We start from the raw sequence: 22,001 nt of genomic DNA, 5'->3' as shown, positions 1-22,001 counted from the left end.
TCACTGTCCCACAATGCAAGAAGGAGGCACATCCTGGTGGTTGGGAGGGCAAAGGTGGAGAAGGAGGAAGGACATGGCTTGGGCTGTGGTTCTCAATGAGCTGTATTAGCTGCAGAGACTGAGGAGTGCATGGCAGTAAAGTTGTGACACAGGTTCTGTTCTCCCAGTGCCTTCTGCCGTGTGACACTGTAGCCCTCAGGGTCCTGCACATCCCTCTCTGGCTGAAGAGAGAGCAGTGTGACAGCACAATTGACTATCACATGATGTCTGGAGCTGGCATGTCCCCACTGAACACACCCTTTAATTCAGGCTCCCAATCCTACTCCCATATCAAATGCCAGATTGCAGACATCCTGCAGCTTCTGTGACACCTACCTGGAGTCATTTGCCATAGCCTATCTGCTCATCTCTGTCCCCTTTCCCAAAAACTTGGGCACCAATAGCATGTCCTGGTGGTCAGAGAGAGGTTCCAGCAAGGCTCTTGTTGAGGTACCTGCTCGTTGCCTTCCAGAACTTGGGAAGGTACCAGTGAAAAGGCAGGTGATGCTTAGCAGATTGGAAGTTGACCAAGAGCACCTGTGACCTGGCCACAGTGCTGCTACCAGCTTCTTCCTCAACTGGACATTAGTTTACTTGTTTTGATTTTAAACAGGCCTAAAACCTGGCTATTCTTAGGGAAGGAGAAAGACAGGAAGATAATATCTTTTGCCATGCCAGCCTTCTTTAACATCATCCTGAGGCTACGTGACGAGAATGATGCCTCTTTCTTCCTGCACACTGAGGAGGTACAGAGGAAAGTGCAGTGCCTGTGGCCCTGAGCACTGCCTGAGGCAGCTGAAGAAGACCTGGTTTGTAGCCACACACCCAAGTGCTGTGGTGTGTGTCCTACCTCAGCCTGAATCACAGCTGCCAGCAGGAGAGAACACCTGGGTTTGCAGGGAATGCTGCAACCAGCTCCTCATGCTCTGGAAATCATAGCCCTGAGTATGGTGAAGCTGAAACTCTGGTGAGCATCTTTAAGCAATGGGTAGACTACAGCTATTTTTTAGAAGGCATTTCCATTTTGGTGGAGTAGAGGTTACAGAGTGGTTGGCTATAAAATGGTATCTAACATACTGAAAAAATCAATTCCTGCCAACATACAATAACCCTGAGTCAGTTGATCCATCCCTGGTTCCCAGTGGCCATGAGGACACAACAGCCTCCCAAAAGCAATCAGCTCAATCTTCTGGATGCAGGGCAGCAGGGTGTTGGGTACCCTGCTAGCTGGAGTTTGCTGGAATGCTAACTTAATTTCCTAAGCACTGATGTAGGAGTGAGAGGCCACTGGTGAGCCTATGTACCAGCCTGTCTTTATACAGTATGGTGGCTGAACTTGGCTGAGGCTTCACCTCCAAAGACAGTGTCTGGATAACGAGCTTGAAATCAGCAAACAGAAGAAAATCAAAGTCATTCCAGGTTCCACCTTTCCTTGCCATGCACCATCCCAGATGCTTCCTGTTCCTCAACAGCATCTTCTACCTTGAGACACTTGAGTGTTTCCCTTCGTCTCAAAAAGCAGCATGTGGGGCAGAGAGAAAATAAAGCACTGATATCTCAGAGCCACATCTCTGCCTTGTGTATTTCTGTACAGTGCCAAAAACCATTGGGGTGGGCAGCCCTGGGATAGCCACTATCTCCAGCCCTGACTCTTCTCCCTGACCACAGGCAAATGCAGCTCTGGTTTGGGCCAGGATCTCGTACCAGCTTCTAACGTCATTTGTTCCATCACCTGGACCTGTTGTTTTCAAATGTGCAGGGAGGGGGCCAAGGGATATATTTGTTGATAGTATGTATGTTGGTTACTACCAGGATTGCAGTTTTAAGGATTTTCCACATATCGTGTGTCCTGTGTCCGTCCACGTTGCAGTGCAGTGATCCAGACACAACACTGACAGCTGCAGGGTAAATAAATAAAAACAGAGTATTTTGATCTTGGAAGGGGAGGTGGTTTGGAGGGGAAGGGGGGGCCAGGGTGTCAGCAGCCAGAACAGGGTGGCCACAGCTGTGATGGGAACAGATGCGGCACAGGGAGCGGGAGCAGGGAATAAAGTTCTGCCAATGTGAGCAATGCTGGAGAGTCTTGGAGAATGGCATGCATATTTGGGACAGGTGGGAAGTGTTTACATTGAAATAAGAAGGATGATGGCCTGACAGAATGCTGGTCATGTTACCTGTGACCCAAACTGACCAGCCACAGCTCTCATGGGCCCAGAACATCTGAGACCACCATTTCTTTGTCACAGCAGGACCCACTGAATTCATGTAGGGTTCTGTGCAGTGGTAGCGCTGCTGCTGCTTGGAAGTGTTTTGTCCTTCTCACAAGAAAGCTGATGTTGTCTCTAAGCCAGCCTTTATCCCGGTCTAGCTTGTGGTGGGTCTCTGTAGGATCCCTGTGCAAGCCTTGAAACAGGCAGCTACATGGCAACATCGAGACCTGAACCAGAAAACCTACCAGTGTGGTCTCCAGCACAGCTGGAGCACAGCTGGCAGTGCCCAAGGACACATATCTGACTCACCCCAAACAGCAGCTCTGCTGTGGCTGGGTCCTAAGCTGCTTACATTGGTTTATTGGCTTTGGTGCTTGGTTTTTGTTTTGGTTGTTTTGTTTGTGGTTTTGTTTTGGTTGGTTGTTTTTTTGTAAGTCTAGCAGAAGTTGTTTCTCAATTGATGTTTAAATGATGAAACAACTAGAGTTGCACACCTTTCAGATTCTCAGAAGCAGCCCAGCTGTCAGGAGGAGCTCAGTGAGGCTCTTGCAAAGCAGGTAAGCTGCTGCTGCCTGACTGAAGTGGCATTTGGGTACAAAGCAGTTGTGCTATGTGCTCTCTGCTGATGGTCATTAAAGACAGGAGGTTGTGGGCCTTGTTGCAGAGGATCTTTGCAATGATTCACTGAATTTCCTCCGTCCAAAGGACTCAACATAACTAATGATGCAAACAAAATCCTCCTTCTGGCCCTTTATACCCTTTTCATAAAAAAAGGGCTGGGTTTTTCAAGAACCCTAGAGGCACATGTGTCCCCATTTAAAATTAGTGGAGGGCTGGGAACCCATCTCCCTGAGGTGCTCTTGAAACCCCAGCTAAAGGGGTTTAGCTGAGCCCAGCAAAGGCAGACAGCATGGCTCTGTCACACCTGCATTACCCAAGGGTGGCAAGGAGACTTGTCCAAGGTCATTTTATGTGGTGCACTGAAGAACAGAGACCAGAGGATCCATCTCCTAAGCCTCCAGTCTGCCTTCAAGCTTCCCTTTTGCTCCTGGCTGCTTGCTGTCTTGCATGACCCATGGCAGAAGAAATCCTTCTGACTGCAGCTATGTCACAGGAGGATGCTTAAAGGCAGCTTGCAAGAAAGTTTGAGCATTTCTAATCAAGTTGGAGAAAGGCTCACAAAGTCATGTTGAGAGACATTCCCTGCATTTATTCACACCCTAGCCCCTAGATAAAAATGGCTTTGTATGTTAAGTTTAGGACCACAGAAAGCCCAGTGGATAGCAAGGGATTATCACAAAAGGGCAGCAAGGCAGTCAAAAAGAGCCTGAGGGACATTTTGTACGAATTCCATGAAGAGAATAATTAATTCAAACTGTACACAGACAGCTCTGGGAATGTCCACTCTGGAGATGTTCAAAGAGTCCTTTGCTGCCTTGGGCTCACTTTAAATCGAGTGTCCTAAAAACCCACTTCAGCGATGCATTTCTTTTCAGTCATACAGAATGCTTGAATGCCAAGGGATCAGGGAAAACTTTGTTATTAAAGAGCTGCAAGACTTTAACAAGGTACATAGTCATTAGAAAGTTGTTGAGTCATGAAAATACTCTCAATAATTTGAAATTAATGTTTAGTGTGTGCTGTACCATAAAAATGCTTAGATGTCGTGGCCATGGATACTAAAGGAAAGCCTTAAGGCCATGACTACACGAGCAAGTTACCACAAGGTGAGCGAGGGTGGAATTTTAGAGCACACCACTTAGAATAAGGTAACTTTCCTTTTTCCAGCTCTTATCCTAGGACCAGGGAAGGAGTTTAAGTCCTTGCTGAACATGGCACAGGCTGCCTTTTGAAGGCTGCTGGCTGAAGCCATGCGTGTGGCTGGCTACAGCCACAGAACAGATAAGGTGCAGTAAATCTGTGCAATAACTGATCTTATCTTTTAGTAACTTTGCTCTCCAGCACAGATGCAAGGATGGATGGACTATGTGTAACAGCCAATGCCATAAAAATGACACAATCAGATAATTAAGAAGGTGAATAGAAAGGGCTGAACCAATGTGATGATTCTTTTTCATAAGAACAAATATATATATATACATATATTAATAAATTCTTGCAAATCAAACAGGGGTCTAGTTTCCTTATACAAGTGGCTCTATTGACAAGGCCAGAAAAAAATGACAAACTAACAAGTGTTTTCTTCTCTCCTTTCTTTTCCAGAAAAACACAATTATCTGATTTCAGACTGCTTCTGGTAATCTGTCCTTTCTTTTCCATGTTTGGATTGTGCCAGGTAAAGTTCAACAAGTTTCATTTATGATTTGTGAAACTTATTTGTGGAGTTTGTTCCTGATAAAACAGGGCTTCTATCCCAAATTAAGGATTCATCCTAGAACCTGGCCTGAGCCTGTCCAATGCTAGCTAAAGAAACACTAAGTCTAACCCAAGTCCAGGATATCCTGGAGATTTTTATTTTCAACACAGTAATGATCACCTTTTCTCTTTTCTTTTCTTTTTTCTTTTCTTTTCTTAGTTATTTTAAAGAAGGGAGAGCTGTAAGTGTATTTCCTATTCAGATTTTGGAAACTGCTTATACCTCCTCTTGTTAAAACAGGAATGGAGCTTCACCAAGAGAACCCTGCTACTGCTCAGGTGAGCAGGAGGAAGATCTGTCCTTCAGGGCAGGTGAGTAATCCTGATATTCAGACCATCCCTACAGTCTCTCCTTCCATCCAGATTGATGTTATCAACATTTGGGGAGTAAAAGATACTCCAGAGGAAGCCACGAGCCTGAGGAGTACAGCAATCAGCTTTCACTACCTCTCACAAGGTAAAGACTTCATTAGACAAGAGTGCAGCTTCCTTTGGAAGGGTGTATTATACTCAGCAATAACACCGCTGCACAACCCTCCTCTTGAAGGTTAAGAACTCATGATCCCATATTCCAGCTTGCCTCTTTCCCTTGTGGGCTGGCCTGTAGGCACTTTACCCAAAGCAAAATTATAAACATAAGATTATATCCCTAAATCCCTGTTTATATCCCCCAAACCAAGACAGAACTAAAGTACCTTTTCAAGGCCTGGCCTATACTGCATAAGCTTTGCAGGCATTGCACAACACTTTGTGTTTTCTGGGTGTGAAAAGAGGGAGATGATGAATGGGAAGAGTGGAAGGACTATGAATGCCCTTTCTGACCAAGGGCAGAGGGGTGTAGTTTGGGTCTGTCATACCTTATGTTGAGGAGAAACAAACTGTGGTGGTGGCTGCTCAGTGTTCCTCATACTCCTTGTGGAAGCAGGGACAGAATGCAGATCCCAGCCAGCACAGTGCCTGAAATCACACAGAAACTGGGCAGAAATGATGGAAAGGGTAACTCACATTTCTACTCTTGCCCAGCTCTACACTAAAGAAATATTGTTCTCATGGTTGGTGTCTGTAGGCATCTGTTTTCTTCAGGTGCTCCTTGTATCAGTGTCTCAAGAGTTAAACTACCTGGAAGAAGGGGATTTTAGCAGAAGATCCGGAGTGGTGAACATTATCAGTAGTGTTGATCTGTCACATCTTTCCTGGACTGTACATACCATGCTACACCACTCTGGCATGTCATGGCCTGCCTTGTTACAAGATGTGCTGGAGCTGTAGCCAGCCATAGTTTGGCATCTCAGTGAACCTTCTGATCCAAGAAAATACGGGAAGGAGAAAATAATAGTGCCATTTTGAAAAAGAAAAAAACCCTACACAGACCAACCCACCTTATAAAAATCAACCAAAACTAACTCCTTGACTTCTAAGCAAGTACTAAAATAGAATTTTTCAAATACAACTTTAGAACAAACCTATTTGCATTAAAGGTGAGCTAGACCCTAGATTGCACATCACTAAGGGATGCCAGATGGCTCAAAATCTAGAGTTTTTCTCTTGTCATTATTCTCTCATATCCAGACACATACAAACTTAAAAAAAAAGAAAAGTGTTTGTTTTCCTGGTTCCCATTTCCTAGTTCTGTCAAGAGCCCAGCCAGCAGCCAGGCTGGCCTGAAAACATCCCATATTATCTGAGCTTGGAAATGCAGCAGACTCAAGCTGGAACAGTCCTTGGAGTTGACTTGGAGAGCCCACACTCCAGTGCAGACACTGGACTGCAGACAGCAGAGGAGAGGGAAGGCCCTTGGCCCTATTCTTGTTGTTGAGCCCCTGGAAAGGAGCTAGTGAGAGGAAAAATGTTCTGGATAGGATAAAAAAAAACTCTCACAGGAATGGATGATCTCACTTGTCCACACACACACACACCCAGATGCACAAATATATATAATTACCTGGAAAATACTGAGTGGTACAAAGGTTTCTTCAGCTTGGGATCATCACAGTTGGGCTAGTTCAGGTTGGTACAGCCATAACAAAGATTACTTCCCACACATCTCCTGCTAAGAGCTCTTCTACCACATCACAGCCTTTCAGTAGGCATTTATATCTGCTGATAGGTACCTCTATGCTTTTTACACAGAGAAAACTAGGCATGTGATACAATTATTAAATGTACATGTAACAGCCCATCTAGTCATCAGTACAGCAGATGGGCTCCATGTACACACATGCTTTTATATGGACAGTCTGTGGGGCCCTTTAAATGGTGGAAAGGGTGTATAAGGGACAGGAGACAAAAAGACTGTGCTGTTTGAATATAGAATAAAAACAAAAGGAAGAATAAAGCCAAAAGCAACTGAAGGCAGATTCATCTGGTTTTGCCTCTGTGTAGGACATCTATGGTGGAACAAAGGGAGGGCCACTGGGGGTACTGTGGGATTTTGGGGTTTCTCAAGCAGCCCCATGACAACCTAGACACAGTTCCAAAAAGCAGCTCAATTTACAGACAAAAGTTATCAGTTTCAAAGGTGTAACAAAACATCTTCTGCACCTCTTTCCCTGTTTCTTAGACAGTGCTTGCTAAGGGACTCAGCAGAGTGCTCGTCAGAGCATGGCTGAGAACTGACCAGCTCACCAAAGCAGCAAAGTCATTGCCAGGCACTGCTGGGCTGCCATATCACATGGCAAACAAGTCCTTGCTCTATCCTCTTCCAAAGATTATATATATAATTTTTAAATCTGGGCTTTTTTTTTTTTTTTCCATGAAACACATACGCCTCTATTTGTTTTATTGTTTGCTTGGGGTTTTTGGGTGTTTCTCGCTGGGTTGTTGCTTGGGTTTTTTTTGTTCTTTTTTTTTTTTTTTTTTTTTTTAAGGGGGGCAATTTATTTAGGTTATTGTTTTGTTTTAGGAAAAGCCATTAAGCATTCCCACATACTTTCCACTCATGCTGAAAATGAAGTTGTGTCCTTGAATAGAGCTAGTGGTACCCATTGTTTTCACCTCGGAGGTGCACATGGGCATCCAACCTTTTCCTTGCAAAAGGCCCATACTACATCTCTCAGAACTGTGCCAAGAACAAAAACTATCTTAATAAAACCAAGGAGAGCAAGAAAGGAGGCGTGTTACCTCTGCTTTGATAACTCCAGAAGCCACTCCGTGCTTGTAGCATTAACTGGAAACAGTTTTCTGCTTCACTGTCCTGCTAGAGCAGGAGCTGTTCTGTTGTTTGCCTTGCACTGAAGAAGTAGGACAGTGTTTCTCAACAGGAAGGCTTGTCTGGATCCCAGACAAAGAGGGCTCAGGCACACCAGCCCTCAAATAACCCAACCACTCACTCATCCTGACCCTTTACACATTGAAGAAAACTCACCACCACAGCTGCAGATTTCCATCCAGCTTCCCCACAAAACAGTTAACGTAATCCCTAAGCTGAGATATTAATGTGAGAAGCCAAGAATGGTTATTTTTTAGGTAATAAGAATGCCCCAAATTTTACTGGTGTTACATAACTTTTAGATTCTTGTTCCAAGCCTCAAGCTACTGAAAAGCTTCTCTGTTTTTTAGGGCTACAGGTCATTCCTTTCTCTGTGTCCAAGCTGCTCTTCCAATATATTTTTAAACTGTATGCTTGTTTCCAGTGAGTGGACTCCAAGTGACAGGAAAAACTCTGTAAGAGAGATTGTCTTCTTGCATATAAATCTTACTTTGAAAGGAGACAGTATTTTTGGAATTCAAGAGTTAGGGTTTTTTTTTTCTCCACAATATTTTTCTTCTGCCACTTACAGAAACATTTTCTCTGTAGAAGGAAGTTGCTTGATCAATTTTAAACTGAAGCAGGAGGCACAAGGCAAAAGTCTCCTTTCTAAGCCACATTTTTTGGATGGAGGAGGTATTTGATTTTAGACTATTCAGGACTTTGTTCATTTGTCTACATCCAGGCGTGCAGAATTTCTGTTAGGGAATGCTACATCCCCCTAAATACAATAGAGCACAATTTTTTGATTATTTGGTCTCACTCTAAAATGTCCTAGGATGTCAGTACTTCACCTAATTCTAAATCAGGAGGAATGGCTCTCATGGTACAGACGACTCAGAGACGCTTTGAGGTTCACTGACCCATTTTAAGAGTCTTGATCAAAACATTATTTAGTACTGGTTACTCAACAACAACAACAAATATAAACTTGCAAGAATGAGTTGGGAGTGTCAAAGGCAGGAAAGTTCTACCCCAAAGGCTTGTTCTTTATACAAACTCAATGGAAAGAAAGAACACAACAGAACGGTGAGAAGCTCAGAAAATGGCTTAACATCTCAGAGAGTGGACAGGTTCCAGATGGGTGCAAACATACTCCTAAAGCCAGCTCCTCACCCTTGATGACTCCTTGCATCCATCTCCTGATTTATACACCGCTGCTCTGATGGACTGGCTGCTAGAGCTCCTGCTGAATGCTGTGCCTATCACTAGGATCTGGAAGCAGCCCAGAACTGGAGAACAGTTAGCAGAACCCCAGCTTACCAGATACACTTAAAAGTCACTTAGAATCTCCCCTCTTTTTTGAAGCCTGGTGCTGTGGGCTTTTCTTCACTAAGGGACCCAACTTACCCCCACACAACAGGTAATGATCTCATGCTTGGGCAAAGGAGACACCAAGAAATTTGGGACTTTGTGTGTAACTGATGGTAGCTCTCAGTAGGGTCTGCCTTCCTAGAGAAAGGAGATACAATCTTTGCTCAGCCAGCTGGTTGCACTGACCACACTGAGGCACACCTCCAGGTGTACAGTTCCTTATAAAATGAAGAGGGATATATAAAAATTCAAGATGGGGCACTGACTCAATAGCTAGATGTTCCTGTCGCAACCCCAGAAACAGCAGAAAACCTGGAAGACACAGAGACCAGTACAGAACAAAATCAGCTTTCTCATGTGTTGATGTTTTACGTGTCCACAGCCAACACAAAATCAGGGAGAGGGATTCAGCTTGCCTTACAGTGCAGGATCTCCATCCAACCTGAGCACTCTGGGCTCGTGTTGCAGCTGCTGGAAAAAAACAGGCATCTTTTTAGGGCAGATTAACCAGGCTTGTTTGGGCTGTCAAGTTAAAATGACTCAGCCCTAGCCACACCTCTTGCTTTTTGCTTTTTAGAAGGGGTGTCTAGACAGCTCAGGTGTAGGCATTGCTGTGTCCACATTCAGTGGGATTAATCCCTGTTGGAGGACCACATGCTGTGCCAAGGCAGCCCTCTGACACCACCTTGGTAAGCAGGGCAGAGGGCTGCAAACATGCAGAAGAGGCTTAGGCATGAGGATTTAGTGGCCTCACTCCTGGATGACTTGCACAGCCACACGTGGCTGCAAGCAAAAAAACAGTGCCCAAAGCCCAGCTCTCCTCTACTCCTGGGGTATTTTGGTAACTGTGTTGTTCCCTTCTAGGAGCTCTGCAGGGGCAGCAAGAAGCCACATGGCAAGGAGGGCCAGTGCTGATGAAGCTCCCAATTAACCTCCCTGATGGATGAGCTTCTCCAAGCAACCGCCAGCATCTGGATGAAAACAGGAACAGTGCCCTTGCTGCCACATGGTCTCCAGGGCAACATTCCTGGTGTATACACAACAGGACCATCAGGTAGCTGTTTCTGTGTCACTGATCATCACAACCTTTTATTCTTGGCACAGGATGCAGAGAGATGAATGAGGCTGATATGAGAAATAGCACCACCCTGCTGTAACAGAGATAACTCTTCAGTGTCATTCTCCAAAGCTGACTATGTGTCTACATACACACAAACACACCTCACTGTCCCCGTCTCAGTATCTCGCAGTTGTACCAGCACTGCTTACCTTAAAAGGTACCTTTTACTTTTTTTAAATTCATTTTCACTACTTGTGGTCCACTTGCAGCAAAGGGCATTAGTCATCACATTTATGATTAGGAGTGGACTCAAATGGTTTGACTGGATAATAGTAAGTAAATAGTTTTCATAAAAATATTTAAATGCAAACAAAATTGGGAGTTCAGCCCTGCTTCCATTTGCAATAAATTCCTTCAACAGACAGGTCCCAACAGTAACTCACGATATTTCCACTGAGAGAATAAGCAAGGTATGGAAGATGCTGCAGACACATTGCCTGTCCTAAATGCAAAAAGGACTCCAAAGAGAGTATTTAACAAATGAGAATCAGTGCCTCACAGAGCCAGCATTCAGGTGAATAACTTTACACTTTATGAACCAGGTACAGTGATTTTAGTGAGTACCCTGGTGCTGTTGCCTGATGTCCAGTAGGTTTCCAGTTGTCCAAACCTTGGGAAGCACTGTTAAACAGCTTATTTTAGTCTTGCCACATATATCAAAGTTCAAATAGCTGGATCTCTGTTGGTGCCCAAGCCTATGATGATGACCATGAACTTAATCAATCAAAAGACTTTCAACCACTGCCCAGATGCACAAAGAAAGAACAGCCCTGGAAGCCAAGGAATAAGGAATGCACTGACAAGTAGGTGTAGAGGGACTTGTGCAGAAATATCTGCATGTGCATGTGTGAGGGGAAAAGACAAGATGAACTAATAATCCCTTTCCTCAGGGCTATGTCTTTACTCTTTCAGACTGGCACGTGTCTCCTTTGTTTTCAATAATAAGAGGTAATTATATCTGAAATGTTAAACTGTAAATCCATCACGTAATTAAGTGAATTCAAACTGCACAGAACTATGGGAACATTTAAGGATGGATTAGGGACAGGGACTCTGATAATCACACTCTGTGTTTTCCATTCCTTGACTAAAAGACTCAGGCAGTTTACTGCTTTCCCCAGGGACTGTCAATCTCCCCACCACAAGATAAGGGAACCACATGCTGATTCCAGGGACAATCACAATCAGGATACTGTGGTGGAACCAAACAGCCTTCAGAGAGGGGTTAATGGCTTGTGTTTCCTTTAATTTTTTTTGACCCTTCTTATCACTAAACAAAAGCTTGTGGTCTTCCCTAGATAATCACATTTAAGCTCTAATAAAACCACATGCCTGGATAAAGCAAGTCTTATGCAACTCAGATGAAGCTGTTTTTCCCCAGTGTAATTATTATTGAAGAAATCTATCATATTTTACAGCAAAGCCTAATATGCAAGCGCTTAATTAAAAATACAGATGAAGCAATGTATTTCCAAATCCTCCCGCCCCTCTACCCCTTGTATTTGCAAACACAAGAAGGAAGAAAGCAGGAGCACTAAAAAAGGAGACTCATTCTTTCCTCATAGGATCACCAGTGACGCTCACCTCCCGTGGGCAGTTAAGGAGGGAGCACCTGGGCTTATCCCACAGCACTGCGTGGAAGCCTCTCCAGGACAATGCTGGAGTGATGGCACTGGTGAAAGCAGGGATTTAAGCCATGGAGGCCTTAAATGTATGGTCTGATGTCTTTCACATCTCTCTCTATTGGTGGCTGCTGGCCAAGCTCAGGCCCAAAGCATCAGTCCTTGCTTAGAGTAAGCTTGGCCTTGCTGCTGCTGGGAAGGTGCACATCTGTGCATAGCTGGTCTGGGCTGCCATGCCAAAAGAGAGGAAGGCACATGTACTTCCTTATAGAAAATGGAGGAGAGGGTGGTTTGAGCACAGCCTCAGACATGGGCTTCACTAGAAAAACAGGGGCAGACATCAGGAACTAGAGATTGCTTGGGTCCTGCTGGGTCTGTCTTGTTCTTGGTGTCCAGGTAATCTGTATCTGACATTACGAGCAGAGGCAAGAGTTATTTGCACCTTTCTCCCCAACAGTTCTTTCCAAACATGAACAGAGAGTGATTTTCAGGGGGTGATCTTTGGGCAAGGAATGCCATTACTTACACCACAGTCACTTGGGATAATATTTATTACTGATAGGCTTTTGTGGGGCAAGCTCAGGCAAGGGAGATCAAATCACTGCTTCAGGGCAGCCCTTGACTTATAACTGCAGAAAAGCCAACACCACAAAAAGTTAAATGCAAAGTGGAATATGAGTGTACAGGGCTTGACTCAAACTGTAAGATTTGGTGAGGTATTTTTATTTTACTTTAGGGTGTACATGGGTCATATTCTACATAAGTGTAAGGGCTAGAAATACATTATGGATTGGTTGGGGGGGTTGTTTGGTTGGTTGTTTTTTATGAGAACTTCTTAGATATTAACACATTTTCTTTTTTTTTTTTTTTAATAGCATCACAGTGCAAAATTCACAATAAAATTATGAGAACTGGCTACACAGAAATCACTGCTCCCACTTCTGCATCCAGTATTGCAAAAAATGTTGATTAAAAGCTAGACAACTTTCTTCCACTCACCACATTTGGATCATTAAGCAACCCAAATATCTTCATGTATCGAGAATCATCCCGTATTAGTTGAAACCTTTTGACCGGCCTGGATTTGTTTCTTTGCTGTAAGAAGAGGGACAAGTACTCCACCCTTTATTTTAAATAGACTTTAGATGTATCATTGAAGTTACTTGGAACAGGATTCAGGGACAATCAGGAAAGGATTAACTGTAACAAAATCTCTGTGAGGTTAAAAACTGGGTAAACTGGTCATTTAAACTCGGTGATAGGTCATTTGCTAGTAGCAAACCAACCTTTCCAAAAACCAGCCTAATTAGGTGTGTCTACCCTAAAGGTGTTGCCTGAGGATTTCTCCTGTTACTGGAAGATGCCCCGCTGGAAATGCCTCCATAAAGCTTTTAAGGAGCCACCAACTCGGACAGAGCGGATGGGTGGACTGCAGACTGGGATTTATTTAGTGAGAGGTGTGAAAATCCAACAATCCAGCCCAGCATTCCCTGGATTTTGTCTCTGGCACAGGAAGGGTTTGCATGTTTCCCGCTTGTGGCTTCTATTTTAGCCCATGTTCATTGCTGGGATGCTTGGACACAGCTGTGCTGGTTCATTAACTGCCCAGCATGTCACTCAGCCCAAGCAAATGGCTTTGGGGTAGTGTTTTCCAATGACTCAAGGGGAGGGTAGACCTTTCTGTGAGGAAAGGAAGGTGTTGGTCTAGGAGGTATTTGATAATCTCCTGAGATACATTCAAAATGAGGAACAAAGAAGACAACTCAAGCAGGACCAAGAAGGCTGGGACTCAAATGAACATTTCAGGAATAATCCTCAGCCATTCCATTAAGAAACTCTAATGAGACATGACCCAAGACCACGAGGTGATCAATGAATCGATATCTTCCTTTGTGTTACAGCCAATATCTGTAATAGAGAGCTCCTGTGATTTTCCCTGTTGGCTCAGAAGTTAACTGTTTTAGGGTACTAACTGGACACCAAGAACGAGGGAAATAGATCTACAATATCCCCACCCTTTTCTGGTCGTTACATCCCGCTCTCGGTTGAGAGCCATTCACAAAATTAGAGCATGCTCAAGCCTTGCCCTCAAATGCTTCAGTTTGGAAGGTGCCCTGCCCTGTTCCAGAAGCTGTGTCAGGGACGTGCTGAGCTGTGCAGCTGCTTCCAAAGAAACAGGGTCCACATCCTGCTGCAAGTGAGTCATGCTGAGATCACCCCACTCAGGAAGACACAGAAGGAGCTGTCCCTCTTCCTCCAGGGAGGACTTGTGGCATGAAAGAGCAAAGCAGGTGCTGCGAATGGAGAGGTTTGGGGCTTTTTTATGCAGAAGAAAAGAGACAGCCCCTAAGGAAGATGTTGTCTGCCAGCCCACGCTATGGCATCCATCACAGTGACAGCCCTTGGCCAGGGGCAGTCTGGGAGAAGCATCCCTGGCATGCTGGCACGCCTCTGCTCCTTTCCTGAGCCTGGCTGTAACCCCTGCACTGCCCAGCCACAGTGCAGCCTCCCTGCTCGGGTAGAGTTCGGGGCTGTGGATGCTTGGCTTTAAAGGCAGGAAATCCACATGACACCACGACAAGCGTGAAGTCCTCATGACTATTGCCATGCTGGTACCAGCCCTATCTCAATAACCAAATGTGGAAGCCACCCATCCTAAATATTTCCCAAGGCATCTAAAACTAGTTCTAGTTTAAAAATCAGATTCAAGCTTAGACAGGCAAGCAAGAAGTGAGCCCAGCAGCCCTAAAGCTGTCAGTCCAGCCCCTTGCTGTGGCACAGCATTGCTCAGCACAAACCATTGAGACGTCTATCATTTATTCACTCACGTCTACATATCTAGAAACACATATCCTTAAGAAAATAAGGACTCTGTAGGGTTACTTCCCAACCCAGTGTCACTGGGTTGTTCCAGCCTTTGCCCTGCATCGTTGCAGCTCTTCCCAAATGGGATCCTCTATAGTCACTTCCATGCACAGGCACTTACACCTGCCTGCACCACACAGGTTGCTGACTCCTGCTCCTCCAGGCAGTCAGTGCTGTTCCAATTGCCCACTGGAAAACCAGCTTGGCCCCAAAACTAAAGAGATTGACAAAAACACATTTTGCTGCTCTTCCTGCAAAACTCTTGAACTCGTGAAAGTTGAACACATGAAAGCAATCTGAGGTTAGCATATAATACAAAAACCACATGAAAGAGATAATTTAGCATTAGACACATGTTACTAGGAGCAGGTTGAAACTAATACAGGTTTTGCATTTAGATCATAAAATACAGCCCTTACATTGCCTTGTGAGGTGTCCCTGCTTAGTGTGCCTTGGTGGGAGAACAGCTACAAGTGCTTCAATGCTGACACAAGTTGAACACACAAAACACCCTTTTCCTTCACTCTTTTCACCCACTCTGTGAAAGAGATACTCATACCTGCAGGACAGACTCTGAATGGTGACAGACAATCCAGGGGGAATATGGGTCAAAATTCCAGACCTACTGAAAGGCCAGACCAGCAATCTTAAGACTGTTGTTTATCTTTGCCATAACATACCTTAAAAACCTGGTGCCAGTGATCCTGTTGGAGCGGGAAAAGGGAGAGAAGGTTGTCCCCAGCACTGCCTACTGACTGTGGCTCTGGAAAGGAGGGATGAGGGCAGAGATCAGTCTCTTAAGCAGCATTAAGGAGCCCTTGTGGGATCTTTGTTCTGATCCTGGAAGAAATCACACAGATCCTGATGTTAGAAACATCTGTCTATGGTTGACTTATGCAGGATTCAACCATGTTACTGCTATTTTTACCCAAACCCAAAAAGAACCCAAAGCACTCACTCTCACTTTAGGCCAGAAAAAAACCCAACAAATTCAACAAATTTCAAACAAGATGAAGTGCTGAAAATAGAGCTGTGTTACCCCTTTAAAAAGTTGGCAGAGGAACAGAATTTACTTTGAAAGTTAGTTTGGTATAAAAGAGCTACACAGCAAAATTCTAAATCCCTTTAGAGAACAGAATGAAATAAAAGCAGATATTTCATCTCTTAACACCTTGTCAGCAAAATTCTTCTTCTTGGGGAAGACTTTTTTTCTTTTGCAAAATTATTGTGCTTGTTTGCCAATGAAGCTTTTCTAAGAACAACATAGCTGCTTTCTCACCCTGCCTCTCCCAACACATCACCACTCCCTTCTGTAGGCCAAGCAGAAAATTCTTTCCCTTGGGGCCTGCAATGAAGCTCGTACAAGTTTTTGGGAGAAAGTGCGGCTCTGATGTAGAACCCACATCCCTCTTTCGTCTCTCACCTCCCTTTTAAGTTCCTGACCCTGACTTTCAACTACTGTTCTAGCTGGAGTCCCAGAAATGAATTTTACTTGAGATATTTCTACTGATGTGCTTTAAACAAAAATAAGCCTATCAAGGGGCACTAAAAATATTAAGATCAATCAACTCAGGCTGAAAAAATTCCTGTGTGACTGATGGCCTGACTTTCCAGTGATGTACTGGCAAACACAATTTAATTGATCTTGTGGTCTGCATTCAACTTAGGGTTTCAAAGAAAAATCCGGATGGAAATGTGACTATTAATCAAAACACGCTATCACTGAGAAAGGTTCTATAAACATGCTGGGCTAGTAGTAAAGACCACAGAAGAGGACAGGCTATGTCCTATTTTTAACTCTTTATTCACCAGCTGGGAATAGCAAAGGTATCACATACTGACCTTAATTAAGACAGTGATTCATTCTTTCTCTCTGCACACAAATGGAACAGCTTGGAGCTGGAAGGCTGATGTGCAACTAGAGTTTTTTGGGTAAAGGGGTAATATTTACCACACAGGGCATCTTTTAAGGGAGAATATAGGGTTCCTGATAGACACATTTTCCCAGAGAACACATACAGTCATTCATCTGTTTTTCCAGAAACTTAGAGAAAAACAAATATGAAAAGTATTGATTTTTGAAAAACTGTAAGTCCCAAGTTAATTTATCACTTTATTCTGACCCTTATACAAATGGGGCTTTCATCAATCTAATGATACAATATACTTATTTTACATAAAAACCAAAACTTGCGACATCCAGAAAACAAATTCTTTTTATTCTTCCTCACCTTATTTTCTTGTTCCAGGCGAAATGCCCTTCCAGAACAGCTCCAGAAAGAATGTTTGTCTTGTAAGAATCAACACAATGTATTTCAATGTTATTTTTGCTTTGACTGAATCTTCACAAAGTTAATTTCAACAGCAATCTTTTCTTGACTAAGGAGACCCAATATTGATGGTATATTGAAAAAAGGAAAATTTCTTTCCAGGTTTATTATTAGGTTGTTCCAGAGGTTTCCAAGTAATCCAAACGAAACACACTTTTTTATAAAACAGAATATATTTTAAAAGATATTTTTGATTATATCTTTACTATTGTGCTGCAAAGGTATCAAATGTAACCATCCCACAACCTATCGTGAATGCCTGTCAACTGCTGATAACTAAAATATTTATATCACTTTACAGTCATGATACCAAATACCTTCAGATGAAACAGGGAACTACATCTCTATCTACCACATTGATAAAGAGCTTTAAAGAGAAAAAATGAACAAGAAGCATTCTTAGAGTTCCTGAGGGATGGGATTTCAAAAGCCCAGTTCTACACAAGCAATTGAATAACCACACTTGTTCTGATGCCCAAAGAAATCCAAGGGGTTTGGGTAGGTGTCAGCATGGAGAGCTTGGTGCAGGTCCACAACCAGCTGTGGGTCCTTGTGCTGGGCTCTCTTCCACAGTCTGGGTAAGGATAGAAAAGGGGAAGTTTCTCCAATAAAAATGGGGAAAACTAGGAGTACAGAATCAACTTCAATCATGGCAGAGTCTGGGTCTTAGAAAAGCACTCCTGGAGAAAGCTATATATAGACATGAAAGTAAGCAAAAAAATCTCCCTTGAAATAAAACATTTCAGATCAAGGCTTCAGCAACATTTCCTTGCTTCACATCATCCTGGTGACAATACTTTTCTGTAGGAGGAAGCAAAGTGGCCTCTATTTGTTAAACTCGGAGCTCAGAAATCAAAGCAGCCCAGTAGGGAAGTAGAGAAAACCACAGATCTGGTTTGAAGAGTTTTCAGTGGTCCTAGAGAAGCAGGAAGGTAGTATTTCTAAAATGTCAATAACCCAAATTCAAGGCTTAGACAGCCTCCAAACTTGAGGTTTGATCAAAGAATATTAGAATTCAATCCCAATTCAACAAACACTGAGGTGTGCCATGCCCACTTCTGTTTTTAAGCGCTGGGGAAGATTTCAGGCAGACTTCTTTCTCACAGGTGGGCAGCAGAAAGGCAGAATTTCTCACTGTGCCATAGCCAATATGGGTTTTTTTGCTGTCCAAGAGGAATTCTCTCCACAGAGAGGAAGGCAGGGTAACAACCAAGGCCACAGGGCACCACACAGACTGGTAGTCAAAACTGCAAGGTCAGGCTCTGTTACAAGGAACATCAGGGGTAGGACCTGGCACCAGAGGGATGGTTCTTTTCTTCCCTGCTCTCCTGTGTCCATTTCACAAATGTTGGTGGATCCTTTTGCCAGACCATGACTTCAAGCCTTTGAGGAAAGGAGCCTGATTGACTGTTCATTTAAAACCTCCTGCCCTACCCCCTGCCAAAGGCTGTGTGCTGATATGGGAATTGTAAACATGGAGAAATGGTTTTAAAATTAACATTAGTCTCAAAGCTTTTCATACAGTCAAACAAAATCTCACGCACAAATTCTTCCACAAATTCTTGCTTTTTCTATCCAATCCTACAGTGAGACTGGAGAATGGGGTTTAGCATCAAACAGCAGAATTAGTATGTTGAAGGATTTTGTGTCTCTAGATCACAAACATTTTGGAGTGAGAACTCTGATCTATAAATTAACAGAGCCAGAGGGCAGCCATGGTCACATAGGTCTGACTTTGGAAAGGATGCCAGCAGCAAGACTGCTCTGAATGAATATCCTGCATGAACCTGAGTGAAGGTGATGGGAAAAAGCATCCCATCTCTACTGCAAATGATGGAATAAATCATAGCCCTGACTTTTGCTCCAAGAAACAGTTTCCTCTGTTAAATGTTGAAGACTTATACACAGTATGAACTCGTCCAACTTCTAACTACTAATTCTTATTACACTATTGCCCAAAGGAGTGTCTGTTTCTGAATTTCTCTTCCTTATATAGCATACTTGAGAACCAGACTTCTCTTGACTTCTCATTTGGTAAGCTAAGGGGATGGACTGCACTGAAAGGTGTTTGCCAATCCTCCAGTCATTCTTGTGGCTCTTCTCTGAAAGATTGCCAGTTTTTCAACATCCTTCTTTAATTGTGGGTACCACAGCTGGATGGAGTGCTCCCAAAACAGCTGCACCAATGCCAAACACAGCAGTAAAGCAATCCCTGAGTATAGAGACAGGGAATATCAAGCAGGCATTAGAAAGGCTCCAAGGATTGCTTTAGACCCTTTGGCCACGGCACTGAAGTGAGAGATGACACTCAGCCAATTATGCACTCAAGTCCTCAGTCATTTTCCAGATTGCTGTTTCTCAGCCCAGTCCATTCCATCTGGTACATAGATCTCAGTTTTTTCATTTCCTTTACCTGTAGGATCCTGAAAAGAGAAATTATTTGCTATTTCCGTTTTACCAAAGGATCCAAACCATGATAAACTGGTCCTTCTGTCATCTGCTAACACCAGCAGAGTGGAGTTCACCCCTTATAGTCACTGCCACACTATTGAGCAACTCAGTGCAACAAATGGGTCCCACTAGGAACACAACTATTTGATGTATACTTTAAACCTCTTTATAAATCCCACTTTGAAATTTATAACTGAAACAGTTGGCATCGATCTGCTGTTTCTTATTTGGTACTGTACCATTTCAGTTTATGAAAGAATATGTATGGGAGCAAGTTTAAGGCATACAGGAAGTTCTTCCATCAACATCAGTGTAATAATCAACCAGATAGATTTCTTTCTTTAAAATCCAACTGAAGTGGATTTCCAAAAAACAGTACTAGATGTCTCTTCATGTGATACACTGCTTCAGTATGCTATTCCTTATGTATTCCTTGCATATCCTTGAATTAATATTAATGTTAATTATTAATGATCATAGCAATCTATTTAAAATATTGATCTAAATTTAGATTTCTTTAGCCTCTAGAACTTCCCCAGTGTTTCTTATCAGAAATCAAAATAAAGACCTAGGGAGCTCTTTGGCTTTGTACCTCTAGGATTTGGAGTTGGAAAAACCCAGTGAGATTTGCATATGTAACTTTAAAACATGATTAATATACTCCCAAGTACCATTGAAGTGAAAATTATTTCATTATCAGAGAAAACATTCATCTTCTGTTTATTCATAAGATACAAAGAAGGTTCTTTTTGTGCCACTAATAACAATTTTATGACAACCAGTCAGCCAATTGAACTTCTATGGATTATTTAGTTTCAATTCTATTATCTTCTTTATCTGATTATCCAAGTAAGAATGTCCTAATCAGACCTTCCTTGAGGCACCAGCATTGAAGACTAATTGGGCACTGGTGTGCAAAGTAGCAGAAGCAGTTTTCACACTTATGAAAACAAGGAATCCAAGCATCCTAAAAAAGATCTGGTGCACAGCATTTTTCAGGCCATAAATCTACTGTGATAGATACTTTCTTACTCTTGAAAAAGCTCTAGGTTGCCTTCTGCCTCTCTGGTGGCAGCCCTGCTCTGCACTGGTTTGGCTGCTGCCTCCCTGAAAACCGGGACTTCAGATTCCCAGCAGTCAGCTGCCGAGGGAGATGCTGATCCAGAATTAAGTTTGTGATTCTACTGAAGGTCATTTTCTCCCTGTGTGCAGGCGAGCACAGCCCAACTGATGCATTAGAATAAACAGATGCTATCAGCACCAGCAACAAATTATCTTCCTAGGCTTTGTAATTTCTGGAGAGTAGCAGGTTGCAGCAAGTCAATTTACATTGAGCATGGAGAGGGAGGGAAGCAGAGGTTATATTGGCATTAGCAAGGAATTCAGTGCAAGGGAAAAACAACAGTGAATTGGAGCTGGACATCTACATTGTAAAAGAAGCCACTATCTGTGTACCCATATTGGTCCTGGTGAGGTACACAGCAAACCAGACACAGGGATGTGGAGGTTTCACACCTGAAGGGGATCTGTGTTTTACACTCAAGTGCAAGAAAACCAGAGAGAGCACATGCATATGCATATGTAGAGGTTTAGGGAGATGTAACTGTCCACATGAAAAGCACTTCCTTGCGCCAGGATTTGGGGATATACTGCAGCAGGAGGGGACAACCCACTCTTTGTTTGCTCTTTCCAGGAGAACATTTTTCTATGGCTGAGATTCCAGTCGTAAAACCAGAATGGTGGCATAACTGCACTCAGGAAATCCTTTCACCGCTTCTCTGCAAGAGTGGGAGAGCACATCTCCCTATAGATTTTTAGATGCATAAATATTTTAGCCTACAGTACTATGCATAAGTACCTGCCCATAAATTGGCAGAACTGGCAGGAAGACACGGAAAACCTTTATAACAAAATGAGAAATGGACCTCCATATTCCTAAAACCCAATGTGGGGTCTCAGAGAATGAGACTTGCTCTATTTTTGTGACCTAGGTTGGTCTCTGCTATGTCCACACAGAGCACACACACCTATTTGTGCACAGAACTGCAAAATAAGTCCAGAAGTTTATGTAATTTCTCCAGATAAGGTACCCATTAAAGGCAAGTCTTACACTTCTGCTTATAGCCATGGTATCTCTACATCCATTTCACACTGGCACACAAAGCCTGCACTGCTTTTTTTCATAGTATTTTCCTCAGTGTTTTAAGCAGAATTCATATTTCTGATTGGGACTGGGGAGCAATGAAACCATCTGCTGCAATCTTATTTGCAGAAGACAGCAGACACTCATTTCAAAACTAGTCATCACAGTGAAAGACACTATTTCAGCATTCCTCTGCTGGGATGGAAAGAAAAAGCTAGTACATCTCCATGCAGGTGACTCTTCCTACCTCTAGACTCAAGGGAATTGTACTTCCCATATGTGTT

This window comes from Vidua macroura, chromosome 10, assembly GCF_024509145.1.
Source record: "Vidua macroura isolate BioBank_ID:100142 chromosome 10, ASM2450914v1, whole genome shotgun sequence".
NCBI lineage: Eukaryota > Metazoa > Chordata > Aves > Passeriformes > Viduidae > Vidua > Vidua macroura.
This window is presented reverse-complemented; position numbering follows the sequence as displayed.